Source organism: Nipponia nippon, unplaced genomic scaffold, assembly GCF_047370975.1.
Source record: "Nipponia nippon isolate SJK-2023a ecotype South Korea unplaced genomic scaffold, ASM4737097v1 scaffold_9, whole genome shotgun sequence".
Lineage (NCBI taxonomy): Eukaryota > Metazoa > Chordata > Aves > Pelecaniformes > Threskiornithidae > Nipponia > Nipponia nippon.
Window position 1 is genome coordinate 31,430,969 of NW_028262413.1, and position 12,470 is coordinate 31,443,438.

General features: G+C 37.5%; 1 protein-coding gene across 4 annotated transcripts in view; it reads left to right on the forward strand.

Moving 5' to 3' along the window:
• OTUD7A (OTU deubiquitinase 7A) overlaps positions 1-12,470 on the forward strand; it is a 153,949-nt gene that overhangs the window by 38,483 nt on the left and 102,996 nt on the right. The window lies entirely within an intron of this gene.

The following is a 12,470-nucleotide window of genomic DNA, read 5'->3' on the forward strand; positions in this document are numbered from 1 at the left end:
GAAAAATTTTACTTCTTCATCCTCTTTTACATATACACAGGAACTTGAATAGAGAAGAATGGAAGTCCTGCATTATTTTAATGCATTGAAATGTGCAAATATATTTCCTTTTTTTTGTTGTTGAGCTTCCTGCTTATTCTGCCAGTGTATATGAGAATTTGAATGGGTCCCATTAAGAATGCTTATTGAAGCAGGATTCCCATCTTGCTTCAGTGAGGGGCTTTGGCTCAGTTAGGACACCTAGACTGGCCGGTACTGAAACATCTGCTATTTATCTTTTGCAACTTGTTTCAGGAACATGGGTAAAAAAGGTGCATTCTTGCAGAGCTATTTACAAAATGAGAGCTTGAATCTGTTTTGATGTAGGTTAATGACACATGAATATATATATTATAATTAAGTTATCTTGGGGTTTACTAACCATTTATTTGTGTTGCAAAATTTTTAGGCTGTCTCTGTTAAATGGTAGCTATCAACTTAAGATGGGTTATCCTGTACCTTAAATCTGAATTTCATACTTTACCAGCGTAGTTTGGGAAATGTTTAGTGTGGTTTTGGCAAGTACTGAGAAGGTGTGTACTAAGTAATGCTTGTAATAAAAGTGAACCGTTAAGGATGTTGTGAAGAGAATATACGTTTAGCACATGAGAAATGGTAGTAACTATTCTCCATTATTGTAAGCTATTTGTTTAGTATAATGACAAATGTGGAGGAGGAGGGTCAGTCTTGGAGAGGAACTCTCCAAGAAGTGAGCATTGTGAAGAAGTGAGTGCATGCTGGGTCATTTTGCCACCAAAGGGCTATAACCATGTAAGCATAAAACATCAGTTTGTCACACTTACCTGAATTGTTGGACATTTCTCCTTTAAATCTCTGTCTTGCCTGCTTTTGAAAAAGCAGAGTTAGGCAGTTTAAATTTTTGTTTCTTATGCTATATAAAAACAGTTAAGAACCTTCTGTTAATATCATACTAAAATCATCAGACAGTTCTGTTGTTTACAATAGGAAATAATTTTGTGATGTAGTTCATTCTTAAATTAGAAAAAAACCCAGCTGCCCACAAAAGGCAGCGAGGGATAGAAATTTATAGTTTTCCAAAATATATAGGAAAGTTTTATTTAAAAAAAAGGGGGAGGGGGAGGAGGGGGAAGAAGCAAGCATTCAAATTTCCGTGGAAGCTCTGTGTTTATGTAAAGTACAGCAGCTGCACTGCAAACTCCCCTCTCTGGATGACCTCAGTCCTGAACAAGACAGACTGTTCCGGGTGCAGGTGTGATTACTGAATTATTTGTTCTGTTTTAGTGTCAGTCAGTTACAGTGAGGTATTCTGGGTAAAATTTGTATCTACTGAATAAAGTGAATTGGTATATTTGGTATTCCATGGTTCACTATGTGCCTTCCTGCTATTGCAGAAATAGTTTATTTTATTCTGTTGAATTACATTAGTTAAATAGGACGGACAAGAGGAAGTGACTCCAGCAACAACCTCTGAATACATCAGGCAGGCAGACAGAAAGGCAGGATTGGACTGAAGATTGTGCAGGACATAAAAGATAGTTTTGACAGCTGACTTGTGATCTTTTTGAAGAGGTTTGTATATACTGTTTGAATAGCGAATTTTAAGTTTCTTGTCCATGCTTCATGAGAAATAGAGCTGTGAAAAATGCACACTTCTAACACTTGCATATCCAGTCAGCCTTGGTTTGAATTTGACTATTCTTGTGAACCTGTCAGTGGTTAGCAAGCTACCTTAGATCACATTGGTCTTTACCAGGTGTCAATACCTATTTATGTTATGTGTGCCTTTTATCTCGTACCAGTTTATGAAGTTTTATAGAAAGATCCTGTTCCCTCATTTGTGTTTGGTATAGACTGCCAGAGAGTAGGACTACACATACTGAAACATGGCTACTTTTCTTATGCTTGTTTTCAACCAAACAAGTCCAGTCAGACTATGGGGAAGCCAGGTTCTTGAATACCTGATTTTTTTTTTTCCGTATGTGTAGGATGTAGGCTTTTCATCGTCTTCGAAGAATCAGCATGGATCTAGAACCCACGAAAGCAAGTCCTTCTAGAAAGATGGGTGTAGTTTTCTCCAAATAATTAATAAGAAATTCAATGTCTGCTTTGGCAACCATTAAAGAGAGAACTATTTATTCACCATAAGATGTATGACTTCAGCAGCTAAGTCCACCTAACACTTTTGGGAGGTTATCCCTTTTATCACCTGAAGTGCAATAAAGGGATATAGTGTTCCAGATGAGCTGTAATGCTATAAGGGTTACAGAGAATGGTGGCAATAGTATTACTCTGCATTTGAGATCTCAGTCTTCTGTGGATCCACTATCCTGTTACTTCTCTGTATAACCACGGTAGCGGCATGACTGTTGGCTTCATGTGAGGCACAGAGCATTAGTACAGAAATGTGTTTGAGAATTTGATAAAATTTATTTTAAAATGGAAGTGGATTAACATTAAGATTCCTATGCAAATAGCAATGTACTCATAAACACTTTTTTTTTCTTCTGTTAAATAAATGTGCTATTGCATTGTGTGCTTTATTAAGTAAGAAATAGATGAAAAATAGAAGGAAGTTTGCTGAGACTGACTGATTTTAAATCCTGGTTCTTGTTTCTGATCCAGTGCAATTTCTTTAAATGATCTGACTCTAACTGAAGACATATAGGGAAAGAGATCAGATATCTCTGAGGATTTAAGAAAGGGTTTAGGTGACTTGTGAATGATAAACTAGCTTGATAAGTCAAATGAATGTGTAATCCAGCGTACTCATAGTATAGCATGGTTCTCTTGAGCATAAGAATTGTCTGCTAGCTATTTTTCTTTTAAACTGTCTGAAGCAGGCAGATCTTCCTCGTGAAACTGGTAGTGCATTCATGGCAGAACTTGGAAACACATCAACATTTCTAATGGTGGGAATTAGTTCTCGAGGGATTTGGCAGGGTCAAGGACAGCTCAAACACCGCCCACTACTGTTGGTATTGGGAGTAGTGAGACACTGCAGTAACCAGCTGGTATTTCTCTGAGTCATTCATTCTGCTGTTCCCACCTCATCACTCTGTCTAGGGTGTGTGGGTGGCCAGGTACGTTTCTAGGCAGGGAAGTCATTACAATTGATGTCACAAATCACAGTCATATTATGGGGGAGAGGGGACATGCTTGCATCCCTCTCTTACCCCTTTTATAACCTTTATGCACTCATCTACCTGATGTATGTGACCATCAGTAAAAAGGGTAGGGGAACAACATATAGATGGCCTCACAAGGTTACGGTAGCTTGTATCCTTAGTCTCACCTGTCTGTTAGTATGCCAAGCACTAGGCTACAGACCCATATTAAGGTGCAGGAAGGGTCTTTCCCAGAAACAGAACTATGAATGTCTTTGTATTTATGTATTTATTTGCCTGTCTGCTTTCTGGAGGATAGGTGCTGGTTTTAGGCTAATGGAGGTTAATCTGATGCATTGAGGGTGTAGCGGTTAGGTGTGATACAGTTAGGGGCATGTTGAACTTTAGCAGGTAATATCGCTTGTGCTTGAATCACTTCTGCCTCCTGTTGAGAAAAATGGGGTGCAACAATATAGTATCCAAGCTATGTCTCTTGGAGCTTGATGAGGGTCTCAAGTTAGCTTATAGTTCATGGTGTGCTAGCTATTCTGCACTAACAGCTTGTGTGTATGTTCTTAACACCAGTGTTGGACTTCATGCTTCAGAAAAGGCACCTCCATGTAGAAACTTAGGGCAAGGTTGCTGCCTTAGCATGAAGGTACAGTAACCTGGAATAGTGTTGCGTATAGATGTTCTTTTGTTAGACTGAATGAGGTAGAGCAGAGAGTCGTCCTTCTTATTTTAATAACAAAGTCTGACACATCTGAGGCCATGGTAGCCAGCTGAAAAAAGACATTGAAATACCCCTGTAAGTGAGGTAGTGCCATTCAGACAAGTTGCATAGAACTTGAGATAAATAAGAATTGTTTCTTTATGACCTTTGAACTTGTTTGCGTGCTTTTCTTAATTATGCTCTTTTGGGTAAGACAGTGAAGTCTCTAACTGCTCCAGAAGGAAAGGGTCTGGAAAGAAAATGAATTCTGTCTTTGGCAAATAAGTATCAGGTAACAGTGGCAGTGCTGGAGCTTCTTCATTTTTAAGATATTTATCTGAACCAGTCTGAACTGAGTTACACCTGAATTTGGAGTTACAGATTCAGAGGAAGGAAATTCTTTTCATGTCTTAAGCTCTTAGTCACTGAAACCAGAAAAGTGGCTGCTTTTCATTTTTGTGTAAAGTGCTGTTGCTTTTGATATGCAAATGGTGCACTGTACCGTATAACCTCAGTCTTCTAGAGAGCAAAAGGAAGGGCAGAGAAAAATGTGTGTGGTGCAGGAATTCAAATGATATGGAAACAGGGTTCCTACTCTCTTTCACAATTCACTCCTAAATTCCAATAAAACAGAAAGAGATCAAATCAGTTTGGACTCCAAGGGCAAAGATGGCCCTGTGTGATAAGGGACATTTGAGAATTTCTGCATGTAATGAATATAAAAGGTAACTAAGCTGAATGTTAAAGCAGCTGTAGTGAGCAGTAATAGAACTGAGTGGGTTGTAGCTGAGGGACAGCTCATCATATAATCATCATGTTTTCCACTTAGAGCATCTCTGAAAAACAAGAAAGATGGTTTAATTCTTTTTTTGTGTTCCTCTAACAAGAGATTCTGAGTATTTTTTGGAAAACCTTCATTGACATCTGGGCTATAGATATGTATTTTGAATGACAGAAGAGTTACTGTCTATGGTTCAAAATATATTCTCCCTCCCCCACCTCATTAAATCATACAGAGAATTTCCCCTAGTAATTTTTCTTTTTTCCTTAATTGTCTTCTCTTGTACAGAGGTCAGATTTGCTCTGCTGGCATTTCACGATGCAGAAGTAATCACTTAGCAAAGCACAGACTTTTGCATGTTTCAGTGTCTTTGACGCTCTCCATTCTTTTTCCTGCCCACCCCTCACCCTTGAGAAGCTGCCGGTAAGAAGCACAGATGGGCAGCAAACCAAGCAGCTCTCTGAATGCAGTCCGTTGAAATTACCATGGCTCAGCCATACAGTGTTGATGAGGCAGGCCATAGTCTGCCTTTCTTCTCTCTCAATCCTCAGTTCTAAGAAGCTGATTGAGGAGAAACAATGCTTCTGTGATTATATAAAGGAGTAGCAGGTTCCCAGTTTTTACAGGAAGCTCTCACTAACCTCCAAGTCAGTCTTTTTTTTGCGTTATCAGGAGAGTGGCAACTGGAAAATGGCTTTATTTGGTGAAGGAGGATTTAAAGGAAAACAGGTCTCATGAGATGAAGCTAAACTCAGTAGGAGACTGCTTTATGCTGTGAGTCTTTAGGCATCAGTATGTACTGCATGCTCTAGTTTTGCGTTATATTTTCTCATCCAGTAGTGACCAGAAAGGTCCTGTCACACCTGATCGGATACTTTGAGATACGGCATAGTACTAGTCTTCCTTAGTGGGCTTTGGAGCTTGTCAGGTTTTGTATCTAGAGGTCCGTTTTATAGTTAATAAACTATGATTCTTTTAAAAGTGAAATTGCATTTATTATTTGTAAAGGTGAAGCTGTTCCTATGAAGTTGATGAAGTGTTGTAAAGAAGTCTTGAAGGGTATGGCTGTGTTTTTCCTGCGAAGTCAGCAAACTGGGTGGTTGCTGTAGAGTGCAAAACAGTTAAGTTGAATTGCTTGCATTTTATATTCTTTTAGAAGAGGGTAACTCAGTTTGCAATTACAATGCACTCTATTTATTTACTAAGGTTTGTACAGCTCTCTAGCAACAGGTTTTCCTAATGTAGTCCACCACTGAAGTGTCTGTATGCTTGTAAATTACTTTGCTGATAGCTTTCAGAGAAAGTTAATAATGTAGCTTTGTCCAGTTACTGTTGTGCGTTTTTTGCATGTGTATATGTTGTGGTTTAACCCCAGTCCGCAACTAAGCACCACACAGCCGTTCACTCACTCCCCCCTGGTGGGATGGGGGAGAGAATTGGAAGGGTAAAAGGGAGAAAACTCGTGGGTTGAGATAAAGACAGTTTAATGGGTAAAGCAAAAGCCGCGCGCACAAGCAAAGCAAAGCAAGGAATTCATTCACTACTTCCATCGGCAGGCAGATGTGCAGCCATCCTTAGGAAAGCAGGGCTCCATCATGTATAATGGTTACTTGGGAGGACAAATGGCATCACTCTGAACGTGTGTCCCCCCCCTTCCTTCTTCTTCCCCCAGCTTATATACTGAGCACGATGTCATACAGTATGGAGCAGCCCTTTGGCCAGTCTGGGCCAGCTGTCCTGGCTGTGCCCCCTCCCAGCTTCTTATGCACCTGGCAGAGCAGGAGAAGCTGAAAAGTCCTTGACTGGTGTAAACTCTGCTCAGCAAGAACCAAAACATCAGTGTGTTATCAACATTATTCTCATCCTAAATCCAAAACACAGCACTCTACCAGCTACTAAGAAGAAAATTAACTCTATCCCAGCTGAAACCAGGACAGTATAACATTTAGAAATAGCTTTTTCTCAGAAATTGGTTGCAGATAAGTTAATTAGAAATAATCAGAAATTAAGATGATGCATTTCAAATAAAAGTCATTCATCTTCTACTACCTAGGAATGAATGAAGGACATACTTTTAGATTAGTAAAAAATATAACTTTTTATGCCCATAATGGAGTATGATAGAAAAGAGTTGTGATTAGAAACTTTGATTAGTGATTTGAATAGTGAAAATAACTAGTGATTAGGCACTAGTTCAAGATCTGTCTTCTTGTACCAAAGTCTGAGAGGCTCATGGGAAATGATAATGAGCAAGCAAGACAGATTTTGTGTGTGTATATATATATGCACATACACATGCACATATATAGAAATATATCATATATATATATATATATTAAACTGAAACACATTCTAATATGCAAGTTTTCAAACCATAAAAAATGAGAATCCACAGGTAAAAGTCAGATACTGTTAGCATTGTTTAAATATGAGACGTATTGATTGATCTTCCTCTGAGATTTTTGTTTGTTTGCTTAGTAACAGAGTTCACGGTAGTTAAAGGACGTTTATAGGTGAAGCTCATGGAAAACTTTCTCCGACCTCACTGAAGTTAGGGTTTCTTTCTGTGTGTTACAAAAGATCTGAGAAACACACTGTCATGTTGGTGACTAGGTGTTTGCTTTCGTGTGAACAGTCTAATGATGTCAGTAAAACTAATCATGGAAGTAGATTTGTATGGGTTTAAACTCTTCAAAATTCAGGACAAAAGAAATGAAAACATGATTTTAAAAGTAACCTTTTCATATGTTAAGCTAAATGATAATTATTTTGAAACCTGCATCGATGCACTTGCTGACTTTGTATTATTCACAAAGAAAATTGTACTTTATTTTATGTTAGTACTGATGGTGATGTGAGAGAGAAAAAAACCTTGGAATTGGTATTTAATGCTTGTGACTTAGGATAGAGCACAATTCTTGAGAATTGGTAAGAAAAAAAGTGAATTCACATGCTAACAAAAAGCCAGGACACATCATACTAAATATTCTTTGCAAGATTCGTATTTTAGTTTACAGATAATCTTTATTTGATCATTTTATGTGGGTTTTGTTTCAATTTTCTGACTGTAAACAGGGAAAAAAGCATTTTTCAGAAAGTAATTTGGAAGTCCTATAACTGGTTAACATAGAGAAAAATAACTAAGATTTGAATTACATGTTTCAGGGGTTTTGTTTGTGTGGAAATGTAACATCATTTTTATTCACTGAAACTTATTCCTTTAATGAAAATAAGGCTACAGAATCAGCTTTTATTGAGCTAATAAGTGAAGTCAGACAACTTTGTATTTAGAAACCAAAACCAAAAACATTTTCTTCATGAAGTTAAACAGAAGTGGTATGAGTTTATCAGGCTAGGCACTTCAAGTATAAAATGTAACCCTTTTTTTCCAAGGTAGTTTCCCAGTATTGGAGTTACTCTGGTTCCTATTTCTTAAGATGTTTTAATGCAAGTGTATAGATAGTTGTGTAGCCAAGATCTACTTCTGGAGTTCAATTTAGATCCATACCATTTTTAACTTGGAAAAAACACCTTAGAACCCATTTAATTGAGAATTTTGAGCTTTCAATGGCTAGGAAAAAAAGAGCTACTTATTTGATGATGTTTTAAAAAAAGTGAATACGTAAAACAAAGTGTAGGTGTTCACAGTATTGGGGACATAAAAACAAGTTTTATGATTTTGTATTTCTCGCTCCTGTTTACAGAGACTTGATGAGAGTAGCTGGCTGCATTTCTGACAGCACAGAAGAGTCAGATTAAATTAATGATGTGTAGCTAGACAGTCAAATAATTTAGTCTTTCTTACTCTTGGTAAAATGTTCCTTGGCTATTGAAGAAAAGGAAGATGTTCCAATCCCCTTTGGTTGCCTCATTTTTCTAGGCAGGTAGGATTGGTGCTATTTTCACACATTTTTGTTTGTGAGATTGCTAAAAAATGTGCAGACATATTTGGAAACTTCTTTGAAACACAACCTGCGTACAACATACAGCTAAAGCCCTCAGACCTAAGCTCCAACCCAGCTCACTTTTATAGTGTTAAAGGTGAAGGCTGATTTTCCAGCTGTCACCACATCAGAAGGTACCTGTCTGCTCCCCAGGGCCAGCAGGGCACCAGCACTGCGGAACAGACTTGGGTTCTGCCCTCGGTAGAGTTGCAGTGGGCCGACCTGTAAGTGGCTCAATTGCAGTACACTGAAGCTGTGGATCTGCAAAAGAGGAGAGCTAATCTGAAAGGTCACAGGCACCGAAGAAAAGAGATTTTTTTTTTTTTTTACCCCAATTGCTTCATGTTGCCTGCTTTGCACTGGCTATGGTGTTTTTGCAGACCCTTCTGTGAGCTGATTCAATCCGGCACAAAATTCTTCCAGACAAAAAAAAGTAGCAGTTTTTTTTTGTTTGTTTGTTTGTTGGCTGAGTGAGTCGAAGTGGCTCACAGACCACTTAGAGGAGTATCAGAGCAAATGAAAAGGAGCAAATGGCACCAAGCGGCCCAAACCAGTGCTGCAAAGAAGGAAGAGGAATCCACCTTTTAAAGCTACTAGGTTTTAGTATCATCTTTGAGTCAGTACAGATTAGTTTTGCTGGGAAAGTAGTATAAAGCAGATATGTGGAGATTGGGGATAACATCCATTGTTTGTTCAGTTCAGATATTAGCTATTTTATTTCAGAAGGTGAGTGTACATAATTGCTAAACTTGAGAGTTTAGATTTGGTAGCTTTCTAGCATGGGCCTGGAAAAGTGTCTCTGCTTTATGTGATAAAGAAATGTGTGTTGTATGTAAGGTCTTTAATTGGAAAGAGAGTTTTCCATTGTAAAAAGGTGTCTTTAGCTTTTGACCAGTGGAACAATTACTGTGTTTTCCGTGACTTCATGCTGTTACTACAGATGCTAAAAGTCAGCAGCAATAAACATAAACGAGAAGTTTATCATGTCTTAAATTAGAGCTTTGGGCAAAAAGACTGCTGCCTCAAAGTGACACATGCCACTGAGAGCTAAAGGGAATGTACAGAAAACTTTCCAAGATCTTGGTGATACTGTTTCTGTCAGTGTTCAAATAAAGTAGCTTTTGCAAAAACTCCTTTAGTACCTAATCATGACAAAACCTGAGGTCTGCCATAAACCTCAAACACGGGCACTTCCAGTATACCTGTACTGTCCCATTACAGCCTTTCATGATGGAACTGATCAGAATAAAATTGTTCACAACGGTCCTTGTTTGCATTTTGAAGTTGGAAATCTTCAGTATATATGTTTCTTTGGGCTAATGAAAAAACACATGTAACTATCATCTGCATGACTGGAAGTGTCTGTATTTTATTTTCAGAGATAGAATTATAAATCTGAGTTTAAACAGTAGTATAATCATAATATAATCAATATATTGATAATATGTATCACATAACCAAATGTGAGAACGTACAGTACTTATTAGAGTATAATCATGTCACGGTATTACTACACCAAAACCTTCATGAATCATTAGTGAGAGATTGTCACATTTTGGTTATGCCATAAACAAGAAACAGATTGAATTTTGAAAGCATTAATTGCCTTTATGGGAACTTACTGGAGATGTTTGATGTTCTTCCCATAAAAACTTCCTTGCGATTGTTTCAGTTTGAATCTAGTGTCATTTGTTTTTCTTTCATTATGTATGAATCATTTTGTCAGACTCGTCAAATAACGGAATATAGAATTGAATACTGAGGTCAAATTAATTGCTTGTATTGGCAATTACAATTTCATTTAAATCTGTAGTTCACAATCAGAGGTAACTATGGCCTCTGCATTGAAAGACAAGTTTTGTGTCTCCTTGTCCATTGCTTGTGCTGTTGCATGAATTTCACCCAGTTAAGATGAGACCAATATACTTCCTCTCATTCTCCTGACCTCTGTTTTATTATCCACTGGATGCATGCAAGTGTCCAGGGATGGTTTTAGCAGGAGGCAGAGTAGCCAGGCGATACTTTTCTCTGCAGTCTCTTACGTATTCCTTTTTTACTTCGCATTTTTGCTATCTAGAGAGAGCTTTGTTCTGGCTATTTTTGAACTTCTGCAATTAAAACAGCTGTTTTTACTGGCACTTCAGAGAAGCAAATGGGTGCTTTGATGGACAGTGATATTTTGAGTAGTTCTTCCATGTGTGCTGTTGCTAGAAGTGTTAAGTGAGTTTTGTAAGTGTCAAGCAGTTCAGCAGGATGTGAGGGCATCAGAACAGCACAACAGGCTTGGGCTCTCTTTTTGTTTCCACCAACAGCATTACTGATGCACCACTTGTTCTCAATGACTTGTGTGGATGACTGTAGTGTGTGTTGTGAATGAAGTGTTGCTGGTGGAAAGGAATCAGACAAACTCAAAGATCTTGGGCACCATTCTTTGGCTATGAGAATTTTAGCATAATTATATGTACTTGTACAATCTGCACATGACAATATAAACACTACAGTGAAATTGAAGTGAAGTTTGGGTGGTGTTTCAATCTAGAAGTCTGAAATAAAGGCCTCGGCAAGAGTGAAAAAAGTATCTGGACAATCTCTTAAAAACTTATCTTAATTTGGCATTTTGGATTGTTTCTTATATTGCTGGGAATCAAAGGTGTGATATCTTCAGTCAAAAATGCAAGTACAGATTTGCCTATGACTGCAGCAGACGTTTGTAAAATTGTGCATGTAAGTTCCCAACTGCATGGAGTTGCATGTTCATTTTCCGCACCTTAAATATGTTATTTTTGTGACCACCACCACTTCCAAATACTCTGTGTATGAATATGGAGGATATTTAGTTCTTTCTGGTCAAGTTACCGTAGCTGTTTTCCCATTTCAGTGGAATTTCATAGAAAAGTGAATTAGACAGTGTTCTAGATGGCTGACATGAGTTAATGAGGTGAAAATTCAACTGAACCTGAAAAGCAGGGAGTATCTTACGGCTTTAAAACTGACCAGTGAAGGTGTGTTATATTGAAATAAATTTGTGTGATAACATATACTAGGAAAATAATAGCTAAGAAAGTGGAAAAGGAAAATAGAAAAGAGAGTTTGTTAGTCTATTTCTTTATAAAGCAAATATATTTAAGAAATATGGGGATTTGCTTGTATAAATATACAAGTAAATATAAATATGTATATGAATTTGTTAAGAAAAAACAAATTGTATATAGAGAAGAAAGTGTAATATGTTGTAACTAGGAGAACTAAAAAATTAAAAGAATTGGGAGAAAGCAAGTATAAGAATGATAACCATAAAAACAGTACAAGATATAATGTTTTAAGACCTTGATTAATGGTACTTAGACAAGAGAAGCAGACTTTGGTCAGGGTCAGAAAGAATGATATTTGGGCAGAGTATCACTAAACAGGCTTTAAAAGAAGAGTATGTGCTGATCATTTTTGCTCTCTTAACAGGTAAACCAGAGAAAAAGCTAGATAAACTACAACATGCTCACATATCCAGTCAGAAGCAAAACATTATCATATAGCTCTTTAAACCACTCAGGTCTATGCTTCATGGTTAATTTAATTAATATTGAGGATTCTTTTAGATCAATTTGCAATGCTTTGTTTTGTTGGGTTTGTTTGTTTGTTTTGTTTTTTTTTTTAAATCATATGACTTTTTTTGAACAAAATCAGTAAATCTCAATCTGCAGATGAATGATTCATGAGTAGAAAGGGACTAAATATACTGGATCAGTTGGAATAATTTACTCAGTTCTGTCATTGACATTCCATGTACAGTCAAACTGGTGGAAAACCAGCCCTCTAAACTGGATTTTGAGGTACATTGCCTTTGTTTCTCTGAACCAAACAGTAAGGGGGCCGTGTTCCTAAGAAGCTGTCGTCATATGTACATACCTCTG